This window comes from Amblyomma americanum, chromosome 1, assembly GCF_052857255.1.
Source record: "Amblyomma americanum isolate KBUSLIRL-KWMA chromosome 1, ASM5285725v1, whole genome shotgun sequence".
Lineage (NCBI taxonomy): Eukaryota > Metazoa > Arthropoda > Arachnida > Ixodida > Ixodidae > Amblyomma > Amblyomma americanum.
The window spans coordinates 300,991,349-301,016,574 of NC_135497.1; the positions used below are offsets into that span (position 1 = coordinate 300,991,349).

Sequence of the window (25,226 nt, forward strand, 5' to 3'; positions counted from 1 at the left end):
CCGCAAAGAATGGATTTTTGCACACGACCACCAATGGACCTCCTCCCCTAAAGCTGTGAAATGGGAACAGCCAAGGTTGCTATACTCTACTAGAGTTCCCATACCAGCTATCACCACCACGTGTGGAGATATTGCTGCTCCGGCCATCGATAACTTTTGCTATTTCTGTGGCCTCATAAACCTGTGAATTACTCAATCCTTTGTAGCCTCTTTTGAAGCACCCACATTACAAAGCGCATAATATTTATTTGAACTTCTGGGACCCGACCTGCGCAATCTTCCTCCTTGTGTGTAACAATTCTGTCGTCATACTGAAATCTCAGTACAGGTGGCATACAGAAGCGGACATTCTGTACACCGTCATCGTGCAAAAGTAAATCTGTGCAAAACACGGATAGCGCCCATAATGGTGCGTGCCATTCAGAACAGGCACTGGACCAAATGATACTGAGCATTATCCATGCAATGGAAAGGTGTGTAAATTTGAATCCCTTGCAGCACTTGCAGTGCAGGTGCAAAATTTCGTGCACCAGAAAGTTTAACTTCGGTAGTGCACTACACTCAAAGTAGTACAGACAGCAATGGCATTGCTGTCCCCTGTTGCAGTACCACTGGCTCGCGGCAGGCAGTCTATCAAATGGAATAGTCTATATATATGGCCGCCTTTCAGTACAAACATACATGCATAGAGACGGAAAAGGTTGATAATTGATTTTGGATAATTTGGAGATTGATGATGACAGTTGCCCTCTCACTTTCCATCCACTCGGTCGCAACCTGCACGCAGAAACAACAGATACGTATACATAAAGAATGAAGAAGTGGAAAACGAGCTTTATGTGACACAGTCACGCTTAGTATAGATCGACGCTTGCACTTTACTTCAAACGAGTGCACCTAGAAGTTCCCGTTTAAATTACAAACACCCCGCACATATATTCGTATCAGGGGTCAGCGGTCACAGCTGCACGCAAGTATGCCGGTGATCTTACTAAAATACCTCGGGTATGTTGCCTGTAGGCAGCATCTGGCGAACGAACACTTGGGGGTGGTGTAGAAAGCACTGGTGTCGTGTGTTTCTGCACAGCAGCCAGCACCATTGCTCCTGCATGGTTGTGAATGCCGAGCGCTCAATCGGTGCCATCTTCTAGTCCGCATTGAGCAGGCATGAAAATGGGCAACATATTTCTTAGATTGTTTGTATTAGCCCGATGAGTCTACATCTGAACGCAGAAGGCGAAGATTGGAGTAATTAAAATAGTTGCAAAGCTTCTTGACTGCAGTCTTCTCTCGGTGCATAAATGAGCCTGTAATCTTCATAGATGAATTCATTATGGCGAAGGGTACCAAAACTTCACTTGCCGTACTGCATTTCACAGCTGTTGGCAGTCAAAAAGATGTCATGTAGTTTCGCTGCGGACGACACATTAGCAGTTCCCGGCTCCTTCACCACTTCTGGGGATGAGTGATATTGCTTCCTTACTAGTAGACATTTCTGGACTTCCATCTGGAACCTGTAAAATCCAGGAAGTTGACTGATTCTCAGCAGAACTTAAAAACGAAAGCTCAATAGACTATGCGCATTATACTATAATTTGGGTAAGAATGTCGCAGAGACACCACTGAGAAGGTACGACTGTAAAGGAAAAAACAACAAAGAAATAACCGCATGAAAATGGCATAGGTTTGGATATCATAATCATGGTGAGCGAGTTGGAACTCGCAAGCGGATCATGATCTGAGTCATGAGTGAGTTCGGACTCTCATTCAGATACTGGTCCGAGTTGTGAACGATTCTGAACTCGCATTCCGAGTCATGTGTCCGGGCTCAGACTCAGATCATGGTCAGTGTTTTCTTGATGACGGTGTGTGCTTAGTTCTTTTTTCTCCTGGTTTGCTGACAATGGAGGGGAGGAAAAATTTGCTGCCGCAACCAAGGATGCTTGAGGGCGAGGCACCTGTGGGCGACCGAAGTAGAGGATTCTCCGGAAGCAAGGAAAATGGCGTTTTTGTCCCTTTCAGGTGTTTTTGTCTCTTTCCCTTTGCTAGTTTACTCGGGTGCAGGTGCGGTGATTAGCCATGTGGGGATGTGTTGGAACCTATGACCGAGTTCCATCATGTCACTGCGCAGGGGTGGTCCCTTGTCACGTGTCTCAGACTGAAGGTTTATTTGCGCAACGAGATGTTGTGAAGAAAGCCATGGTATTGCAAAGAAAGCTAAGGAAAAAGCTGTACAAACAGCTTGAGATGTTCAAACTTGAGAGGTTGGCTCGGGGGCATGCCACTTGGGCGCTTCATTTAGCCCGTGTGTGTCTTGAGTCGAAACCACTGAGTGAGCCCAATTGAGTCGCGAGTTGATATGAGTGAACTCAGATGGGTTGTGAGTTGAAGTGAGTTGTGAATTCTAACGAGTGGCTGACCCTGAATTAATCGTGAGTTGGAGTGAGTACAAATGAGTTGCGAGCCTAAATGAGCTTGATTTCTTGACTTGGGCCTGTGTGACTCTCCGTTTGAGTGTGTCCATAGTTTGAGCAAACTTTTGTGAGTGAGTCTAAGTGGGCACTTGTGATTTTGGTGAGGTATCTTGCATGTGAGATACGCGAAGATGGTGCGTGTTAATCAGCACGCAAGTTCTGCCGTAGTTCTCATTGGTTTTTTTTAGGCAAACACGGGCTCAATCCTAGCCATGGCAGTTGCATTTCGATGGAGGCGACATCCTAGAGGCCCCTGCACTGTGCGATGTCAGTGCATGTTAAAGAACCACAGGTGCATAGTTGAAATTATCGGGAGCCAGTTACTATGGTGGCTCTCATAGCCTGGGTCGCTCTGGGACGTTAAACCCCATAAGCCATAGACCGTAAACCAAACAAAAACAGTTCGCTTTCGGCATATCTCTTCTGCGTCCCAGTTTACTGGTTTGTTACGATAAATAAAAAGCTCTCTCGTGCTCTGCTGTGACTAGTCAAGATATTAGCAATGGCAGTAAGTACTACAATGACCTCAGCAAATGTTCTCTCATGTGAACTTTGTATCTCTCGTACTCGAAAACATCCGAAATTTACACACCAGTCAGAGGGACCTTTAGACAGGTTGCACAAACGGATTTTGTGAATATATTTGCAAGAATGTCAGTATTTCACACAACCATACTTCACAGCATACAACCCGGACTGAGAGCAAAGCCTACCATAATATGACCGCATTCCAAACGAACGTGCTCAGTGCCGCACCATATCGGGTGTGGTGGTCATGAGCATAAGGAGAGACGCAAGAACTGTACCTAGGTGGATACTTGAACCACGCTGTGATAAACAGAGTGAAAGAAGTAACGAAATGGTGAAAGAATTGCTATAGTGGAGGGTTCCGGACTGATCTCTGCCATTGGGGGTTATTCATAGTGCAGTGGCATTGCAGAGCACATGTGCATTTTTGCATTTCGACAGAGGATGAAGCTCTAAGGTAAGAGATGCTTATGAGCATCTCTCTAGAAAAAAGCCTAACTTGCGCCCAGACACGAAGGACTTGTTTGCTGGACAGTTGAAGGCTTTTGTGGACCCCTCTTCACCCTCCTGGAAATTTAGCAAACACTCATCTGGTGGTTTAGACTTTCTCTTCATTACTTCTTGCATGCTTCCTTTTGCATTGCATTCCTGCAAGAAAAACCAAAAACACATCCGCGCTAGGCGAAGCAGTAGGTCATTTATACAAAGAAACTGCCATTATACAGGTTTTTGTAATAGCACGATTCCAGCAGAGCGTTATGGCATAGCTGCAGTGCATACACCTCTTACGCCAGCCGCCAAAAGCACAAGGGACGCCTAGCACGCTGCCCAACTTGGAGGGCAGAAGCGAGCGAAGGCGGCGGTATGTCCAACAGCCAAAGGACCTGGCCAATACCCAAGTGCAGCTGCCGCTATGAGTTGTCGCAGAATGTGCTACAGCTTTCCTGCCATGCACTGCCACTTGCACTTGCACTCTCGACGACGAGGTAGACAAATTTTTTTAGTGAGGATACACAGTGAAAAAAGTCGTTTTTGCCTGCATTCATGAGGCAAAGCTTTTCATGAAGCTTTGTTCATTACAATGTGCAGCAAGGATAGAGGCGCTTCTGATCAGTTCATTCACGCATGATATGCAAATGAGGATTTAGGGAGGCAAGAGGAATGTGTATGGATGCCATCTGTTCGTCATGGGTGGCGAAGACTTATGAGCTGAATCAGAATGTGCGCATTAATTATGACATTTCATACGTATGACGGCAAATATTTCTGTGATGGCAATATCTATATTTTTGAAGTCATATTTCTGTGACTATTTCGGATAGGGTCTGTATTACTGGTAGTAATCCGACGGAAGTTATGACATTATAAAGGCTGTCCTGCGTATTGTCTGACGGTATGTTAAGGGTTGGTCAAAAGTCCCCAGGCCACACGGTCTGCATGTGAACAGAAGAGTGCGGAATTTAGGGCGTCTATGAACCTCCTCACCAAGGTTCTCAGGAGTGAGATTGAAACTTCACCACTCCCTCCAGATAGTTAGGGCTTTGGAGGTGTCGTAAACGCCCCACTACAAGGCAGAAAGGTGGACACTGGGGGCTGTGGTCTGAGGGCTTTTGACAAGCTCTGTACATATCTGTACCCTTGTAAAAATGATCAAAGTATTAACTGCAGTTGTTTTAATCACTTCTGGAATCAAACAGAAACAATTATGCATGGCTATTCGCAATTAACACAAGTCTATAGAACTTCAGAGAAAGCTCAGCTCTAGGTAACAGTGCATTTGTACAAAAAACCGTTGTGTGGCAGGAGTGAAATCTGCTGTTGGTTCAGTGCGCACAGCGAAAAGATCTGCATGATGAAGGAGTGGCAGGGGTCCGCACCTGTGACCAAGCTCATTGTGCCCATGATAGATAAAATGATGACGTGCACCAACGTCAAGTGCCGAACCGCACTGCGTGGCATACGTGGTCCGTAAGGAAAATGATGCCAGGCTTCGACAAAGAAGGTTACGCAACACTTTCACCACCACGTATGATATGCATACGACAGCTGTTATGTGGCACCGCGCACAGACGTGTAGCAGACTAGGTGAGCACACATCATGCAGATAAGGCATTGCGAATGACGCTCAGTCGACGATCGCCCACACACAAGAAACGGCTAAAGAGAGACGCCGTTGAAAGTTCGGAGTACTTTCTGTTGGTGTCCTAACCTACAGGTGGTGACTTATGCCTCTAGTGCCTTGTGATTGTTAAAGTGCGCCGAGACTGGCTCTCACTGAATGTCCTTGGCAGTCGACTTGGCAAACACAAGGTCGCTCTGCAACACAGCGCGTTTTAGTTGCCATTCCACAGCGCGGGTGGACATTTAATTATGACAGCGGAGTCCTCGATTGCGCGGGGCAGCTGCGAGACCGCTGTGCCGACATCAACGTAGTGCCTCTGTCAGCCGACACAACTGAATGAGCGATTGGCATTGCTGTCCCTTTCAATTCTAGCATTTTTTTGTTTCTGTTAACCCGCTTCGATATAACTCCTGGTGGTGAGTGTTCCCTGCACAATAAGGTAACATTCGCTGAAACGCCGTCTACTGCTTAGGCATGCCTTAAATACGTGACATGAAGGGTTTACTTCTCAATGCTGGTGTACGCTATTACATTATCTGGATATTTTTCTTCGCCATAAAATAGAATAAAAACTAAGGAATATGCCACAATCAAGAACTAAATTTGTCATTTGTCAGTACCATTGCAATACAAAATCGCATTTACATGACCTTCCGTAAAATATGTTAGGGAATAGGTTTTGATCATTTGTACATGCCATCAGAAACTTGCGACTGATGTAATTATTTATCCTCCTATCATGCTGTAAGCAGAGGAAATGCATATCTGAAAGAGTTGAAAAGAATACTTTACGCGCATGGACATGCGTTTGAAACGTCCGTTATCTATGCACTAGGTAAACTGCCAAGGACAGAACCTATCAATGGCTTTTTGCGGTTGTTCAGAAGCGGCACTTCATAGCCTATAGTTAAGCTCAAATTCTTAATGGGGTAATTTACAGTATCGGTGAATACGCGCGAAGAAAAGTTTAGCAGGGAAGGCACCTGAAAGCAGCTCCCATGCACAGATAATGACACAAAATGCATACAATGAACAGAGTGAATAAATTTGCAAAGTGCTGTGGCGAATGATGACAAAGTTCTGACCAAGTGAAATAGAGAGTGACAATTACTGTTCTTTTTATCCGCGTTTTATCTGTTTTAAAAACAAAAAATGTAGGTGGATGTTGGTTTTTTTTTTTTTTGAAGCGTGAAATGCTTTTAGCTCCCATTCTCGACAAATTAAGGCGAACATCATCTGTTAACCGCGGCGAACCTGAGGCCGAACTTTCCGAACTCTTCCGTGAGAACGGTAGCCAGCAGCAAAAAACCTCAAAACTGAGTGGCCTGCGAACCAGCGCCTGCGCCAACAGAGCAGCTTTGTTTTCCGACGTCCTCATCGGCTATCGCCGCAGCCTCTCGCGTGTTGTTGTTGGCCTCTATGTACTAAGTGATAGTCGTTGTTGTTGTTGTTGTTAGCCTATCAAAAGATGGCACATACCCACACTGGGGGATCGACCAAGAATCGGGTGGCTATTCACCTGAACGCAGTTAAAAAACGGAAAAGCACGTGGGAGCGCAACACCGGTGAATTCTTCGTCATGAACAGAAAAGGAATGAGAGTTTTGATTTCAAAATTATAAGAATAATAAAGAGAGGGATTAAATAATAATGATTTAGTCAAAATGTAATAATTGATAGAAAAGTTTGGAACACTTAGCAAGGCAGTCGGTGAGATTCTATTAGGAAATTTAGAACAGCGGTACAAACAGATCTGTGGCTGAACCCAAATGTGGTGGCACCAAACGATAGCAAGAAGCGGGCTGCTCAAACTAAGGCCAAGATGCTGAAAGGGCTCCTCCAGCAACCGTTTTCTCAGAGAGTTGAATCGGCGACAATACAGCCAAAAATGTTCAATAGATTCAGGCTCACGGCAAAATGCACAAAGGGGAGAGAGCGCCAAACCCGACTTGTGTAAATAGAAATTTAGAGGGGGGATGCGGCAGCGCAGCCTCGTCAGTGATACTTCAAGCTGCCGAGAGCAACAAATTTTCCTGTTCCAATAATAATGTAACGTGAAGATGTGCACACCAAAAGGGAAAAATATATTTACAGGGAAACAGCTTACAGCCACGCAGCCGAACAACCGGGCACGCGAAGCCCAGCCGCAGAAACGCACTTCGTCCTCTTCGCGTTCCAAGCGCGAGCGCACCAAGCACGAGCGTTCCAAGCACAAGCACAACCGTAGCATAACTCCCGGCGGCAAAAGCACCGTCCCGGTGCTAAGTGGATGATGTAGCAGGCGTGTGGTACGGTTTGAGACGGACTACATGAACGACGTCAGTCAAAGGGCTAGTGGACGACGTCGGAGCATGAAGAGGTGTAATCTCGTAGGTCACGTCGGTCACCTGACGGAGAACTCGATAAGGGCCACTGTACGGACGTAGAAGTTTCTCAGAGAGACCTACACGGCGAGAAGGAGACCAAAGGAGGACGAGTGAGCCCGGCGGATAGTGTACTGGGCGATGCCGGCGGTCGTAAACTGACTTCTGGTAGGTCTGAGATGCGGTGAGCCGGTCTCGGGCGATTTCACGGGCCATAGTTGCTCGGGAGATGGCGTCACGTGCATACTCTGTGGTCGAGGCAGTAGAACTCGGTAGTAATGTATCCAATGGCAGCGCAGGATGCCGACCAAACAGAAGGTAGAAAGGAGAATAGCCGGTGGTATCATGCCGCGACGAATTATAAGCAAATGTTACATAAGGCAAGGCAACGTCCCAATCGCGGTGGTCGGGCGAGACATACATGGATAGCATATCGGTCAGAGTCCTGTTGAGGCGCTCGGTAAGCCCGTTCGTCTGGGGATGGTAAGCTGTAGTGAGCTTATGCTGCGTGCCACAGGACCGGAGGATATCGTCAACTACTCGGGACAAAAAGTAGCGGCCGCGGTCCGTCAGCAATTGGTGTGGAGCGCCGTGGTGAAGGATTACGTTCTGCAATAGGAAGTCGGCGACATCGGTTGCGCAACTTGTTGGTAACGCACGCGTGATAGCGTACCGGGTCGCATAGTCGGTCGCGACAGCAATCCAACGGTTGCCGGAGCAGGACGTCGGAAAAGGTCCGAGAAGGTCGAGTCCAACACGGTAGAATGGTTCGAGAGGTACGTCAATAGGCTGTAGAAGGCCAGCAGGCAACGTTGATGGTCTCTTCCTGCGTTGACAGAGGTCGCAGGAGGCAACGTAACGCCGAACAGAGCGGTACAGACCAGGCCAAAAGAAGCGGCGTCGGACCCGATCGTATGTGCGGGAGACGCCGAGGTGGCCTGCGGTCGGTAGGTCGTGTAGTTCCGCTAGGACAGATGAACGGAGACGGTGGGGAACGACTAGCAGGAGCGGAGGTCCGTCAGGACGAAGGTTGCGGCGGTATAGGACGCCATCCTGAATGACGAACAGTTGCAATGAAGGATCTCGGCTGGCACAGTTGAGGCGATCAATGAGAATACGCAAGGAAGAGTCTTGTCGCTGCTCGTCCGCGATGTTAACCAGATCGGAGATAGCGAAGAGGCACGGGCCGAGGTCGTGGTCTCCAGGATCAGGCGGCTCTACAGGGTGCCGAGACAGGCAGTCGGCGTCTTGATGGAGACGCCCTGACTTGTAATGAACAGTGTAAGAATACTCTTGGAGGCGCAACGTCCAACGTCCGAGCCGGCCTGTGGGGTCTTTCAGTGAAGACAGCCAACAAAGGGCGTGGTGATCGGTCACTACGGAGAATGGACGGCCAAACAAGTACGGTCGGAACTTAGCTACAGCCCAAACAAGAGCTAGACACTCGCGCTCTGTAATTAAGTAATTTCGCTCAGCTGTAGAAAGGAGGCGGCTGGCATATGCAATAACGCGTTCTTGCCCTTGGTGACGTTGGGCTAGCACGGCGCCAATCCCATAACCGCAGGCGTCTGTGCGAACTTCAGTCGGAGCCGACGGATCAAAATGGGCCAGAATAGGTGGGGAGGTGAGTAAGTCGACTAGCGAAGAAAAGGCCTCCTCTTGGGCAGGGCCCCAGGTAAAAGGGGTGTCTTTCTTTAGAAGGTCGGTCAGGGGGCGAGCGGTGCCGGCAAAATTTTTGATGAAACGGCGGAAGTACGAGCAGAGGCCGACGAAGCTGCGCACATCCGTAGACGACTGGGGAATAGGGAAGTCCTTGACGGCTTTAACTTTAACAGGATCCGGGCGGACACCAGAAGCGTCGACTAGATGTCCGAGAATGGTGAGTTGGCGGCGACCGAATTGACGTTTCGACGAATTGAGCTGTAGCCCGGCTCTACGGAAGACAGAAAGAATGCTCGCCAGTCTTTCGAGGTGCGTGGTAAACGTGGGCGAAAAAACCACAACATCGTCGAGGTAACATAGACATGTGGACCATTTAAAGCCGCGAAGCAAGGAGTCCATCATTCTTTCGAAGGTAGCTGGCGCATTACAGAGACCGAATGGCATAACTTTAAACTGATATAAGCCGTCCAGTGTGACGAATGCCGTCTTTTCGCGGTCATTGTCATCAACAGAGATTTGCCAATACCCGTACCGAAGGTCAATTGAAGAGAAAAATTTGGCTCCGTGAAGGCAGTCCAAAGCATCGTCTATTCTTGGGAGTGGATAGACGTCTTTTTTTGTTATGTTGTTTAGGTGCCGGTAATCAACGCAAAAGCGCCAGCTGCCGTCCTTCTTTTTAACCAGCACAACTGGTGAGGCCCAAGGGCTCGACGAGGGCTCTATGATGTCTTTACTGAGCATCTTGTCCACCTCTTGCTGTATGATGGTGCGTTCTGTACTGGACACTCTGTAGGGTCGTCGGTGAATAGGAGCTGCGTCACCGGTGTTGATGCGATGCGTGACCACAGATGTTCGAGCCAAAGGGCGGTCATCGAAGTCAAAGATGTCGCGAAAAGACGACAGAAGATACCGAAGGTCGTGAGCTTGCCCTGGTAAGAGGTCAGCAGCAATCATTTTTGCATATTCATCAGGTGGTGGGACGTCAGAGTCGCGGCAGTTCGACGAGGGTGGGACGCTTCTCACCGCCGATACGACGCATTCGGCAGCAGGGCACAGCGTGGCGAGCGACATACCTTGTGGGAGCGGCTGAACGTAAGAGGCAAAGTTGAGAACCGGAAGGGACGCTTGATTTGCCGACATGGTGACAACTGTATGCGCAAGGGCAACACTGCGTGTAAAGGGCACATCAGGAACCGGAGTAATGATGTAGTCACCATCGGGAACTGGCGGGACAGAGGAGAAACGGACATAAGTGGCGGCATCGGGGTCCAGGCGGACAAAGTCGGCGGTGCACAGTCGGTGAACAATTGGATCCGGTGGCTCTGAAGGAACAGGTAGAGCGAGTTGAACGATGCTTGTGGCGCAATCTATAAGGGCGGAATGGTCGGTGAGAAAGTCAAGGCCGAGAATGATGTCATGAGGGCAGTGTTCGAGGACAGTGAAGAGCACAGAAGTATGGCGGCCGGCTATTGAAACACGAGCAGTACACATTCCGACGACAATAGACATACCGCCATCTGCAACACGGACCACAGTTGAGGGGGCAGGAGTGAGCACTTTCCTTAGGCGACGGCGAAGACGAGCATTCATGACTGAGACGTGCGCTCCAGTGTCGATCAGAGCGGTAACAGGGACCCCGTCCACGTCGACGTTAAGGATGTTCCGATGAGCATGAAGAGTTAAAGGAGGGTTTTCTGGTCGGGTCGTCAGAGCAGCATCACCCCCAGACGCTGCAGCCATCAGTTTTCCGACCGGGAGCGGGCATATGGGGCCGGCGACGAAGGGCGGCGAGGTCGGGGCGATGGAGATCGACGGCGCTGAGGTGACGACGAACGGTTGGTAAGCGGGGTCTGAGCGTGGTGGCCAGAAGAGGTCGTTTCCGAGGGCGAGGGAGAGCGGCGGGAATATGCAGAACCCGGCGGGTAGCGGCTGTAGGTCGAGGACGGACGGCTTCGGCAGTGTCGAGATATGTGGCCAACTCGGGAGCAGTTAAAGCAGATGGGCCTGTCATCAGGTGTTCTCCATTCATCTGGATTGCGGCTGCGTCGAGGGTAGTATGCACGTTCAGAACCGAGCTCCGGGGACATGCGGCGAGCATATGGGGCACTAACTGAGCAAACAGGTTGAATCCCAAGATTGGCAAATTCTTTGCGAACGACAGCCTGTATAAGGGATACTGCTGGAGTACTGTCTGTTGCGGGTGGATGAAACGCAACGGGGGACATTGCCTCTACTTCTTGGCGCACAAGTCGTGTCAGGCTCTCAGATGTCGGCAGACGGCTCGGTGGAGTCGAGTCTACACAGGACGACGTCGCAGTCGTATTCGGCAACCGCGTGAACTGCGGAGAAATTCGGCGGCTCTTCGCTTGTTCGAACCGGCGGCATTCCTTGATGATTGCGTCAACCGTTCCGCAGTCCTTGTATACAAGAAGGTTAAAGGCGTCATCTGCGATGCCTTTGAGCACGTGACCTACTTTGTCGCACTCTGACATAGTGGCGTCGACTTTCATGCAGAGAGCTAATATGTCCTGAATGTATGATACATAGGACTCTGTGGACGTTTGTGCACGGCATGCGAGCTCCTTCTTCGCAGCGAGCTGACGCCCGAATGGCTTACCAAACAGGTCACAAAGCTTGCGCTTGCAGAGATCCCAGCTGGTGAGTTCATCCTCGTGGGTCTCGAACCATACCCTGGCAGTGCCCGTCAGGTAGAAGATGACGTTGGCCAACTTTAGGGTCGGGTCCCACCTGTTGTGTGTGCTCACGCGCTCGTACATTGCGAGCCAGTCCTCCACGTCGACGCCGTCCGTTCCGTTGAAGGTCCCAGGATCTCTCGGATGGGCAATGATGAACGCCGGGTTGGCGGACGCCGACGGAGCGGCCCCTTCGCTGGTCATGGTTGAAGAGCCGGCGAGCTGACGACCGCTGCGGAGTTCCGTGCTTGCTGTGGCTGTACCCCGCACCTCACACCAATAATGTAACGTGAAGATGTGCACACCAAAAGGGAAAAATATATTTACAGGGAAACAGCTTACAGCCACGCAGCCGAACAACCGGGCACGCGAAGCCCAGCCGCAGAAACGCACTTCGTCCTCTTCGCGTTCCAAGCGCGAGCGCACCAAGCACGAGCGTTCCAAGCACAAGCACAACCGTAGCAATATTTAAGGTGCTCATAATCCGCCGATGTTAAAAGTGATGTGTCTTGCGTGCTTAAAAACGCACGTAGCCGAAATCTAGATGCTGTAATATAGGCTGTAGCCGGGATGATTGGCAACACGGGGCCGCTGAGGGAAGCCTTTGCGAGATTATCAGCAATCTCATTTACTGTCACACTGCTGTGACCAGGAACCCATACTAAATGAACAAGGCTCAAATGCGGAGGAAGTAGGGATAAGAATGTTGATAAAATGGGACCGTCAACATGTGCAGCGAGGGACGAACACAAAGATAAAGAATCAGTAATTACTGCAACTGCTGTAATAGAGGGGATCTAGCTTGCGTAGAGCAAGTACAACTGCTAGAAACTCTGCTTGAAAAATAGGGGTGAAATCTGGAAGGCGCAGTGAAAAGGACCAGACTAAATGCGAGCAAAATATTCCCACACCTGCCTTTTCATTGCATTGTGATGCATCAGTGGCTATTGCTGTATCTGCAGGTAGGGTCCTCAGATGATCTTCTAGAAGACCATTCAGAATACTCGGTGGAAAAAGTTTTGCATTTTTTGGGAATATGTCATCGAAAACAATGTGGATAGCGGGCCCATTGCGAAGCGCAGGAAGGATATCATAAATGTTTACATCTAAAGGCTGAAGTAATCTTTGCACAAACACTACCTGAGGGGAATTGAAACGAGACCAGGGGACACCAAAAAAGGAGGTCGGCTGAGAACAGAAAATGCTTTGGGAACGATGGAAATGGGATTCATAGATCCTGAGGTAAGTTTGCACAGTTAAAAATTGAAGTCGTGATAAGAGAGATGGAATGCGGGCTTCAAGGTACAGCACATTGATAGACACAAATTTTGGAAGGCCGAGGCACATGCGAAGTGCTTCCCTCTCTAAAAGGACGAGAGGACGAAGTTTATATGTAGCCGAGCCTGAAAACAACACTGATCCAAATTCTAAAATTGGCCTGACATACACACTGTAGATCATTAATAGCGCATCTTTGCGCATGCCATACCGGTGATGGCATAATCTCCGTAACATGCCCACGGCACGAGCCCCTTTCGCCGCGACATGGTCAATGTGAGGTCGCCAGGTGAGTTTGTTGTCATAAATGACCCCTAGGTATTTTAGGGATTGAACCTGCGGTATTATTTTTAACTGGCAAGTGAGAGAGACCACTACAGGAGTGAATAGAGGGAAAACAAGAGTGGCGCACTTGCCAACATTTAACTTCAGGTGTAATGCGCTCAACCAGGGCTCAAGTGTATTCAAATATGACTGCAACAGGCCATACAGAGAATGTATATCCGGCGCAGCAGCAAAAAACGCAATGTCGTCTGCATAGACGTAAGTGCGTACATGGTGGTGGAGAGGAATTGAGCTCAACAGAATATTAAAGAGCACAGGAGAAAGAACAGCTCCTTGCGGTACACCTCGCGTTTGTCTGTACCTCTCTGAATGAACACCATTATGGACGCAAAAGAATTCCCTGTTATGAAGAAATGCAGATATCCATGCAACTATATAATCTGGAAATTGAAGAGACTGTAGCCTATGTATCAGGATGGAGTGTTCTACACTGTCGTAAGGTTTAGTGACGCCTAACGTAACCAAAGCCGCGACGAGGCGTTGACGACGAGCAAGGAGAATTCTGCTCTCAAGATCAGCACGTACATTCCATATCGAACACCGTGGCCGGAAACCGAGTTGGCACGGGCTGAGTATAGTTTTGCGGTCCACAATGGCTGACACCCGAATTAGTAACCCCCTTTCTATCAACTTTACCACGTTTGATGTTAAAGAAATTGGCCTAATATTATCCAATTCATAGCCTCCACCCTGATTTTTAAGTAAAGGGATCACCTTGGTCAGCTTCCACTCGGAAGGTATCCAAGCATGTTTGAGAGAGTAGTTTATTAGGTGCAATAAGGAGTTGGGAGACTCTTCAAATAGAATCTTGAGCATCTTTCTAGTAACACCATCAGGACCAGGAGCAGCAGCTGGCAATCTCTGGACAACTTGTGAAAGCTCTAATAGATTTACTTGTGAGGCATTATCATTTGGCACGACTGGTGTAAACAACAATGGTCGCAAAGGTAGTAAAGACGAGAACCGCTTTTGCAGGCCTGTGGCAATTAATTCAACCGCCTGGATAGCTTCTTCAGGTGACATAACTAATGACTGAAAATTATGAGAGGACATGAGCTGTTTCCGAGACCGTAGAAAACCGAATAGTGCACGTCGGTTGCCCGCCTTTGAAAGATAATCGAAGTGTTCTGAGTCATATTTTTCCTTCGCGCGAGAAACTGTGCGTTTAAAGGTCGCTGCAATAAATTTATAATCACTCCAGTTATTCGGGCATTGGTTATGAAGAAGCTTTTTCCATGCTGCCTTCCTCCGCCTGTAATCTCTTGTACAGTCCGCATTCCACCAGTTAAAATTCCCTTTTGTTGGCCCCACCAGGAACTCCGACTTTACGGCTTTCCTCTATAGCCAGACATATGCTTGCTGACTGGTGGACTTCGGCGATGCTAGACACTGAAGCAAGGGCAAAGCGCAACGCCGTCTGAAATCTGTCATAATTTACATGTGACCGCAACTGAGAAGACGCCGGAGTAACACGACATATGATATCAAAATATGAATAGGTATATGGTCACTTGAGGTGCCGCTATCAACAGTCGACCAATTCGTTACGCCAATTCCAGGACTAATGAACGTGAGATCTAAAACATATTGAGTGTGTGAGCGAAGATAAGTGGCTGATCCTGAATTTGAACACATCAGGTGGTGATCAGAAACCCAGTCCCAAAGGCGCTGGCCGCATGTATTAATTAGTCCTAAAACCCCACGACACATGGTGAGAATTGAAGTCCCCAGCCACGAGAACTGGGTTTTTACAGTTAGCATGTTGTAAATCGTTGTCTTCCTCTTCTTTCATCCGTTCGTGCTCAGAGCGGATATAGTGCTGCCGCGCGTAGCTGCGCCATTGAGCTGGCTGCGTCAAGAGATCGAAAGGACACACTGCGCGCTATTGCGCGCCAAACAGATGAGGGACGCTGAGTTGAGGGCGCTGCCCATCACGAAAAGCAGAAGCGACTGAACGCGGCGGCACTCAAAGCTCCAAAAGCAGCGAAGCCAGCAGAACACACTGTTCAGTTACGAACAGCGTCTGATGGCAGATGCTGCTCAAGCAAGAAAAAGAGCTACAGGCAGATTATGCGCGCTTTAAGCGGGCGAGGTCAGGGGCATGTTCAGCAGTCAGTGACCCTGCCCATACTATAGTGTGCGCGTGTTCTTTTCGCGCTACCTTTCACCATTCATCAACAAAGCTACACTAAAACACGCAAACAACATGCAGTTTTTTCCTTCCATCGGTACGCAAAAATGTATTTCTATGCGGTCGGGCAGATGAGTTCAGTAAAAAGCATTGAAGCACAAGGGGACATGTACATGTGTGCTCCGTCCTCCGGATGCATACCAGCTGACTGACTAGCGAGGCACCGCGGTCTTTTTTTTTCCCCGCGAATCTGTATCCCACAAACTTCGGCCATGACTGCACGATCGGCGTGGCAGCGCGAAATGTCCGAAGCAGGAAGATGGCCGCTGCATAATAATAATAATAAAAAAAATATGAGATAACTGCGGCACCCGCATTGGAGGAATGCGTCACCACTGACGCCTCCTCGACCCTCTTTGCCTGAGTTAAGTTCCATCATTGCACAGTTTCAGTTTTCAAACTTGGCGCCACGCTTCGTTTTCAAATTTGGCGCTACACTTCGCTCCGTCCACACTTCCGGCTTTTCAAATTTGTTACCTTTTAGCTCCGCCTATCTCCGGTGTTTTCAAATTCGGGGCCACTTTTGCTCCGGCCTCGCCGACTTTTTGGACATTTTTGGCTCTAATTAATTAATTACCCCGCATGCACCTCATAATTTCCGCCGCGACATTTTTTGATGCTCTATCTAATCCAACCATTCTTTTTCTTATAACTCAGTTCCTTCGAACGTTATCGTGATGACAAGCTCGTGATGACACGAAACCGCGAACATATAGTCACACAATGCTTACACATTAAAAAACGCGCAGAACAAGCTTTCACAGGTGATCACGTAGTGCTTAGGTTAAATGTGAGGTAAGGGCCATGTTTCTACAGGAAACAAACGCCTTAATTGCCATCGATTCCAGGCTTCAGTGCCTACATGTCTCCTTCAATGATAGACCGTCGTGTACAAACTGCTGCTCCCCCGGGAAAAGGCGGGGGTGTATGTGGACTCACGTTTTCCGCATGTACGCCTTCCTCTCGAAAACTGGTGCACGTCGTATCAAGAGGTAGTGGCAGTGGCTGCGATATTTAGGAAGGGAACCGTTGTGGTCGTTTTATTTTACGTTAGACCAGCCGGTGGTACTTCCTTCCGTATTAATCTTGGCTGGTTTATAAGTGTCCGTCGGCAGTATCCCGGGTATCCGATTTTAGTCGGAGGTGACTTTAACGTCCCTCACCAGGATTGGGGGTACCCCACTTCGAGCCATCCGCCGCGGTGGCTGAGTGGTTATGGCGCTCGGCTGCCGGCCCTAAAGACGCGGGTTCGATCCCGGCCGCGGCGGTTGAATTTCGATGGAGACGAAATTCTAGACGCCCGTGTGTTCTGCGATGTCAGTGCACGTAAAAGAACCCCAGGTGGTCGAAATTTCCGGAGCCCTTCACTACGGCGTCCCCGCATAGCCTGAGTCGCTTTGGGACGTTCAACTCCCATAAACCAAACCACTTCGAGCCCTAGTGGCAGGCGTGTACGGGACGCCTTCACGGACGCCCAATTTGTGCTGCTCAACCATCCTGGGACAGCAACGTACACGACCAGTGCGTCAAACTCGCAGTTCTTCCTATGCTGCAGACTTGAGGTCGTGGTCGGGTCCGGGTACTCCCTCCTGGCACATGGAGACAGACTGCTGGGGAAGTGATCATCACCCTATCATTATCGGTCTTCACACCTCACATTTCCAACATTTACGCTACAAATGTTCTGTGATCAACTGGTACAGTTTTCGCTCCTGTCTGGACAATCTCTCCTCAGATTCTTCGCCAAATCCTTGTTGAGCGCATACAAACAGCGATCAACAGTTCTACGACTACCACCTGGACCACCTGGTCGACCGGCACCAGACCTCGGCCTTCTTAGCTTGTGGGCGGCACGCCGTCAAGCCGAGCTGGCTGCTGCGCGAGACCCTTCTTCGTCGCAGGCACGTGCGCGATTGAACTATCTTACAGCTAAGGCACGGAAATATGAACGCGACCTCTCTCGACGGCAGTGGCATGCGTGGTGCGAACAGTTTTCTGCAAAATCTTCGAATGCCTCTCTCTGGCGAACATTCCGTACAATGGAACGTATGGCTGGATGGCGTCGTGCTCGAGAGCTGGAAATCCGCTGTCGTGATTCCTATTCCGAAACCAGGAAAGCCTCCGACGGACCTTGCAAACTTGCGACCTATTTCCTTAACTCCTACGCTGTGCAAGCTGGCGGAGAAAATGCTAGCCACACGATTGTCATGGTAGCTAGCTAGAGCACCACGGTTTTTATCACCCCGCACAAATCGGCTTTTGTCCATATATTGGTACAGAGGACGGGTTGGCTGTCTTGGCATCTGCAGTGTTGTCATCTACCCGCAGCCGCAATGTGCGTACCGTTTTACCAATGGACGTTGAAAACGCATATGACAACATCAGTCATGCAGCCATTCTGAACTCTATTGTCATGCTTCATCTCCCTCTGAGAGTGCGTAGTTTTGTCCAATCATTTTTGGAAGGCAGAAAATGTGCAATACGCCTCAGCGGCGAAGCGGTCGGATCATTTGTTCCTCTCTGCGGCGTGCCCCAGAGATCAGTATTGTCACCGACGTTATTTAATATTGATTTCATCCTGTTGGTTTGGCGCTTACATGACATCCGTGACATAAAATTTCTTCAGTACGCTGACGACATCACGGTGTGCAGTACTCACCCAAGATCTCCGTACTCAGGAGGCTGCCCTTCTGCCTTGGATGTTACCTGTAATTACGCATCATCCATCGGACTTCAGCAATCCGTGCATAAAACAACATACAAGTCTGTCGCCAACCGCCGGGAACGCCGTTAACTTGCTGCAAGTCCAATCCGTCTTTGTCTATCAGGCACCCCACTACAAGAAAGTCCGAGTGTAAAAATCCTTGGCTTAATGATTTACCAATCAGGATCAGCGACTGCATGCCTTTCTCAGGTAAAAAGGCAAGCTATTCAGACTTTGGGTTAGATTAGAAGAATTGCTCCTAAAATGGGCGGCGCAGGTTCGTTCGTTGCAACGCCAATTGGTGAGGGCAGTTCCGCAGTCACGTATTGTTTGTCAAGCCCAGTTTCAACATGCTACAAGGGCCCAATGGGATCGCCTTGAAGCCATGAACCGAGAGGCTATGAGGACCATTACGTGCCTTCCACGCATCACACTGGTCATAGCTTTACAAGAGAATGCGCAGCTCAATACGATTGATGAGCTGGTGCAGCAGCGCCGTGATGCGCGCAGCCTTAAGGCCAGTCTATCGCACTCCACGCATGCACTGAGCACTTATGCAACGTCACACATCATTCCTCAGCCGCCAACGCCAGTTCTTCCCCCATGGAAGTTTGTACAGCTCAGCGACAACAAGCCAACAGATAATCGCCAGCCAACATCTGCTAATTCGGCATCGTTGCTTTTCCAGAAATTTGAGGAACAAGGTGCTTGCCTGCCTGAAGGATCCATTGTTGTCTACGTAGACTCAAGCATACAAGCCTGCGAAGCAACAACAGCAATTTACTGCCCGTGTAGACCTTCCCTGAATCAAACCTCTAGGTTTCAGCTTACGGAACCCCCTTCGTCCTTTTGTGCTGAGCTCGTTGCAGTTCAGGAAGAACTCTGCTCCGTGGCCGGCATAACTATGCTCCCTGCGGCCCGCGTTGACATCCGCACTGACGCCCTTCAAGTTGTCCGGTTGCTACGACGTGTTAGCCGCTGTCCAACGATATGTCAGGACATCCACCGGCTCGTGGCACGCATCCCGCAGCCAGTACGTATTGAGTGGGTCCCACGGGATCTTCTGACCTATCAAAGCCAGGCAGATTTAGCGACCCGCCTTGCGAATCCAAACTCATCACTGCCTCGGCTCCTTCATTTGAACAATTTTACCCTCCTTTCATCAAGAAAGGGACTCCTCCGGCGCCGCACACGTGCTCTCATCCCTCCGTGTGCGGTAACCCTCCCCCGCGGTCTTACCCGTGCAGAGGAGGTTGCGCTTAGTAGGATCCGGGTCGGGCCGGGTGGCCCACACACCTGCCGTCACTCGGAAGTGGCCTCAGTACCGAGATTTGTTTCCTCGGCCAGGGTATCCGATATGCAAACACGAGGACATTGAAGCCGACATTCATCACTTACTGTGGGACTGCCCAGCTCTCAAGCCTACAAGGATCCGACACCTGAAGGTAGCGGGTCTTTCACCAAGCAACCCTACTTCATACATTGCCTGGACGCAGTGACCGTACCATCGTTCCCTACTGGACTTCATCAAATCAGTTAGCCTTTTTCCATTCAGTTAATCACTGATTCATATTTCATCACACCTTCACCCATTATTGATGCCCTGTGGCAATAAATTTCGCTTTAAAAAAATGTGGGGTCCATCGTGCAGCAGACCAATTCATTTCGTTGAGAAGAAAAAAGTTTTGAATAGTTAGCGTTTTGAAGTACCATATACATGTGAAGGGTCTTTGTCCCGTAATGTCCCTTGGTACCCCGGCTTAGTTTTTTTAGCTTTTGACTAAAATTACGCCTTTGATTAAAATATGTGACTCCAAGCTTCGTGAAGGCAAGCCACAGAGTGACTAGCATCATCGCCACTCTCCTCACTAGCTCGTGCACTCCAGCGCGTGGCGCATGCCATCGTCGCGAGGAGAACACTGACGTGTGTCTTCCTGATCACGCCAGCTCTTCTCAGCCACGTCACTTGTACGAGATCACGCCATGGCAAGGGCGCTGCTCCCCGCGGTGTTCTTCCAGAAGTGCGGCACCGTTCTCGCTCGTCTGTGGGAGTCCTGCGCCATGGAGACCCTACTCCGGCTCGTGTGGAAGCTCTGCTGGAAGATCAGCGTCGTCATAAAGGCCAGTATTGCGTTTTCGCGATGCCAGCGGGACAGCTGCTTAGCTGCCGCAGAGATGGATGCAGAAGTCGAGCGTTCGTCGCCGGCAGACAACTGTATGACCACGGAGGATGAGTCAACAGCGCGATCCAACGACCTGGGGCCCCGGGACATGACTTTGGTGCCCGCCGCACAACAGCACAGCGAGCTGGCCATCTGCAAGAACTACTACATCAAGGTGAGGACCACAGTCGAACGCGAGGACAGGCTTGGAACGGTGCGCGAAAGCCCGGAGGAGTGCCTAGCAGTCAACGAGGCCAGGAATACACGGCGACACCACTTCTCGTCAGCCAGACCGCTAGGAAGAGGCACGGATCTCCCCAAGGAATCCGGTCGTCCGATAAAACGGGTAACAACAGACACGTCTTACGTCGGTCCTTCCGAAGGCGGGGACGTCGGTGACTATGCGACCAAGCGTGACTGCAGGAAAACTCCTACTGAGCTTCTTCGAGACAAAGAGACTTTGCGCCCGTTCCAAGTGGTTCAGGGGTACAAGAAGAGAGATACTTCACTGCCGCCCAAAGTCGGGAAGCCGTCTGGACCGCAAGTGGAGGCGGCGTGTGTTGCTCGCAAGGCGACGTCACTTGAGTCACGAACCAATAGGTGTCCGTCCAGTGGTCCAGCCAAGCTTAAGGAACCCAAGGCGTCTTCCCGTCGCAGGAGCCGCGCGGGACTAAAGCCGCGACCTGTAGATGGTAAGGTCTCAGTGTTAGGTGCTGAAACGCAAGCACGGAGGCCAGTCGTTGCAGTGAAAACGCCTACTTCGAGCCCAGGCACTTCAAAACGGAACACTAAGTTGCCACGAAGAAGCAGCAGGAAAGGGGAAACGAAGAACGACCCGCTAGCAAATACTCATTCCGAAAGAAAGCCCGGACTGCGCCGGTCTTCCGAACAGCAGAGTCGTCCCGGCTTTACGCTGGCGGAAAAACGACAGCGTTCTTCAAGAGGTGAGTGCCTTCTGGAATCGCCTCCTCCTCCAGCTAGATCGTCGAGGGCCGAATATTCAGGAAGACGGGCTAGCAACAGAAACAAGAAAGCAAAAACTAGGTCCAGACCCCCATACCGCAACGTACAGAAATCATGCGAGTCCACTGATGACGGTTCCGTAAATGAGCCGAGCACTAGGAGTGAAAAACCGCTGCGTCAAAGGCACCCAAAACGACGGGATCGGTCGCAGGCTAGCGGATACCATTGGGTGAGCCGCGATACGGCGAATTTGCCAAGCAGTAACTCACGAAACGTAGAAGCAAAGACCACACGTGGCACGGGATCACAACGGACAGCGCCGGACGCCAAGACAACCGAGGCCAACAAACCGGGACCTGCGTCCGAGGCAGTTCCGCGGAGGCGTTGTGACCGACGATTTAGAAGAAGCCAACCACGTCGCGGACCGACCACTAAACGGCTTACTGGGAAATCTCAAGATAATTCTTCTGTTCTGCCGGGTGTTGTTGAAGAACCTCAGTCTCTGACAAGTCAACCTTCTGCTCAGAAGCCTTTGGCGGTGCGCAAGGATACCGAGGGACACGAAGACAGTTCACAGCCATCGAGCACTTTCAGGGTCACCCCTCTCGCTTCTAGCATGCCGAGCTGCTCCACGTCCGAGTGTTCGACAAGCCTCGATGCACAGGATCACAAAGCCATTGTCAGAAAACAATGCCAGCGCAGCCGGAATTCGAAGTATTCGAAGCACGTGCAGGAATCCTGGGAGCAGTGGTGTAAGGAGCGTGAAAAGACTTTCCGAAACGATCCCGTAAACGCTACTGCCTCAAATTCTTTGGCTAATGGCAGGGAAGCTTCACTGGCTACAACGAAGAAAGCCACCGGGTCTTCGCTCGCTTCCGCGGCTTCCATGGCGACCTGTGCTTCGGGAACCGGTGGACTGGCTCGTGCCGTCAACGATAAGCTCCCCAAAGAGCCTGTTGCAAGCACAAGTCTTGCGGCATCAACCCAGCGAACCTTGATGCGGCCGTGCCCAGAGAATGCCTCCTGCAGCTACTTTGGAACCCTCTCCTCCTGTAGCTGGCCCGTGTCCCAGTCGTCCAGCTGCTTCGAAGCGCTGCCCTGCAGCTGCTTCGTGGCTGTGTCCTGCAGCTGCTGTACGGACCTCTCACGAAGCTGCTTCGGACTGCATGGCGTCAGCCAAAAGAACAGGAACATTGCACTCGTCGAGAACAATGAAGTGGCGGTTATCCTGGACCTGTCCGGTCGTAATGGCCCATCATTCTGGCCCTTTTGCCGAAAGTTACACTAGGAGAAGAAAGAGGAGCGGTCATTGAGCTGTGCCACTCATGCCGCATGGAAGGAGATGCTTTATAGTACCAGTGTTTCTGCGTTTTCGGAAGTTCTGCATCCTGAGGAGAAAACGCAGCGCCACCGGTTAATAAAACACTCTTTGTTCAGGAACCTTGTTTGATGAGTACTGCTTCGCTACGAAAGGTGCACGCACAATCCGAAAAAAACCTTGGTACACTGCGCTGTTCATGGGTGCCTGTGAGTTCAGGATGGATGTGCAGAGGCAGTTAGTTATCGGGGAAGTGAGCGAGAGGGTCGGGCGTCAGGTGGGAAGCGGCGACCAAGGCTTAAGAGTTTCAACACTTGTTTGGAGAGAAGAGTCTTTCTACACCAATGGAGCTTGCACAGCGCCGCCGCCACCGTCGGGCAGGCGTCATTCTCACAGCCGGTTTTTCCCTTGCTACGTCTCCTCCATCGCGCCGCCAGCTGACGGAGGGGGGCGTTTGTGGACCGGCTACTCCCCGAAATCGGGCGGCCGGCGCCGCTTGGTCCTGCTCTACGTTTCAGTCGAGCGGGGGTGACGGAGCCCCACGGAGAACGCGCCAGTCACAGCGCGAGCTCGCCTCACGTGATCCACGGCTTACTTGCTGTGAGCGAGAGATGGCGCCGGCGAGCGTCGCGGCTTCGGCGGCGACGCGCGGGTGCGCGGACCCCATGTGGGCACGAAGAAAAAAAAGCTTTTTTTTTCTCTCTCTCTCTCTCTCTCTCGCCTGATGCACACCGGTCTTGCGCCACGAAATGCGCCAGCTGCCTAGGAACAGAAAGCGGATGGTGGTTTTATTTCATTGGTCATTATACCAGGTGTTCCAGATAAACGAGTCTCCAACCGAGTTTTGTGTTTGCACTGGGCGCGAGATATGCGATAACTGAATTTTCATATGGGGCGCTGAAGTAGCACCACAGCTATGCAGCCGTGGTGCTACTTTACTACAGCTATTACGAATCCCGCGAGTTTTCTTTTACATTTCTTAAATGAAGCTGTACAGACGGTACCTTGCCAAAAACACTTCAGCCGGCTGTTTTTCAAGGTGACCAACAACATTTGAAATGAACCTTTTTTCCGAAGCCAATATTTAAATAGCTAGCGAGTTAAATTAAACTAATTAACCAGCTATGCAATACAAAAAAGTACTGCAGAATATGCCACACTACCCTCAACATAACCGAGTTTGTGTTAAGCGCCCAGTACACCGTCCTTTTTAAAAACTTGGCCAGATTTTGCTGACACCTGGTATATGTACATATACGGGAAGAAAGAGGTGTAATGCAGAGAATAATCAGAAACCATACCAAAGACAAAACATTAGAAGAAAGGCGCAAGCAACCGGCCATGGGTAGACCACTTTTTGCCGCTCCCTGCTATGAAACCGTGTTCAACAGTTGCTAGCTTTTGAGGGACTCGAATTGTTTTATAGCTTTATTCTTGAATGGTTTATGAAGGCGAATCTCGCAAGTTCCAGGGAACCAATGTTTCTATATTGATAACAAAGTTCAGTATCTCCCAAGACATCTTCGATTTCGCTGGCTGGCCAGAATAATGTGAGTGCAGTTCCCATGTCTGTACCGTTTTAATACTTGCTATAATCGTACTCGTTAGTTTTAGCGCCTTACGCGCGGGGTGTTTTGCAGTAAACTGTGGAGTTGCGCATAGTTTTTTAAAAGCGAGATTTATTGCATCAGGGCATCAATGATGGGCGAAGGTGTTGATGAAAGATGCAGTAATGATTAAATCAATGGGAAAATGCTAGCTGAGTTTATGAAGTCCGGTACGGGAGTAAAAAAAATAGGAGGGCGCTTAAGCTTCGTCTTTAATAGTGTTCCTGTATATGATCCCGCAGGGAGCAGAGTTGCGCGAAGGTCCGCCATTTTGTTCCAAGCTGTGCGGGAAAGCAGCTCCTCGAGCGCACAGGCGCTGGGATCATGACGGGGCTGGCGTTGTAGAGCAGTTCGCTTTTTTTTTTTGAAAAGCTTACAAACTGCGCTTGATTGCGGGCATCCTTATTTCCCTTTAATGTATCAGTGCTCAGAGATCGATGCTAAGCCCATCATACTTCGTTGAAAAAAATGTCGGAAAATAACCTGATTTGCCGAAAATGCATGACAGAAAGATCGCGGAATGACAGCGATAGCTCGCAGTACGGACAAAATGGGGCAGAAATGCTTGGAAATGAAAAACCTGCGTGAGTTGTGCGATGAAGAGAAGTGTGGTATTGCATCTCCCTGCAGAACCACATTGAAATACATTATTCTATAGGGTTGCGACCGCCGATGTTGCACGAAGCTTGTGAAACCACGCTGCATACGATGTGAATGCGGGCAGTCTAAAGCGATGCATTTTGCACGCAAGTATATCTAACCAACCAAAGGCACGGATATCGCAAACTCGCGCGCTTATCTTTCACAAAATATACGT

General features: G+C 49.9%; 1 protein-coding gene across 1 annotated transcript in view; it reads left to right on the forward strand.

The window, feature by feature from the left end:
- Positions 1-25,226, forward strand: part of LOC144115296 (uncharacterized) — a 396,380-nt gene that overhangs the window by 166,323 nt on the left and 204,831 nt on the right. The gene's annotated exons all lie outside the window — the stretch shown is intronic.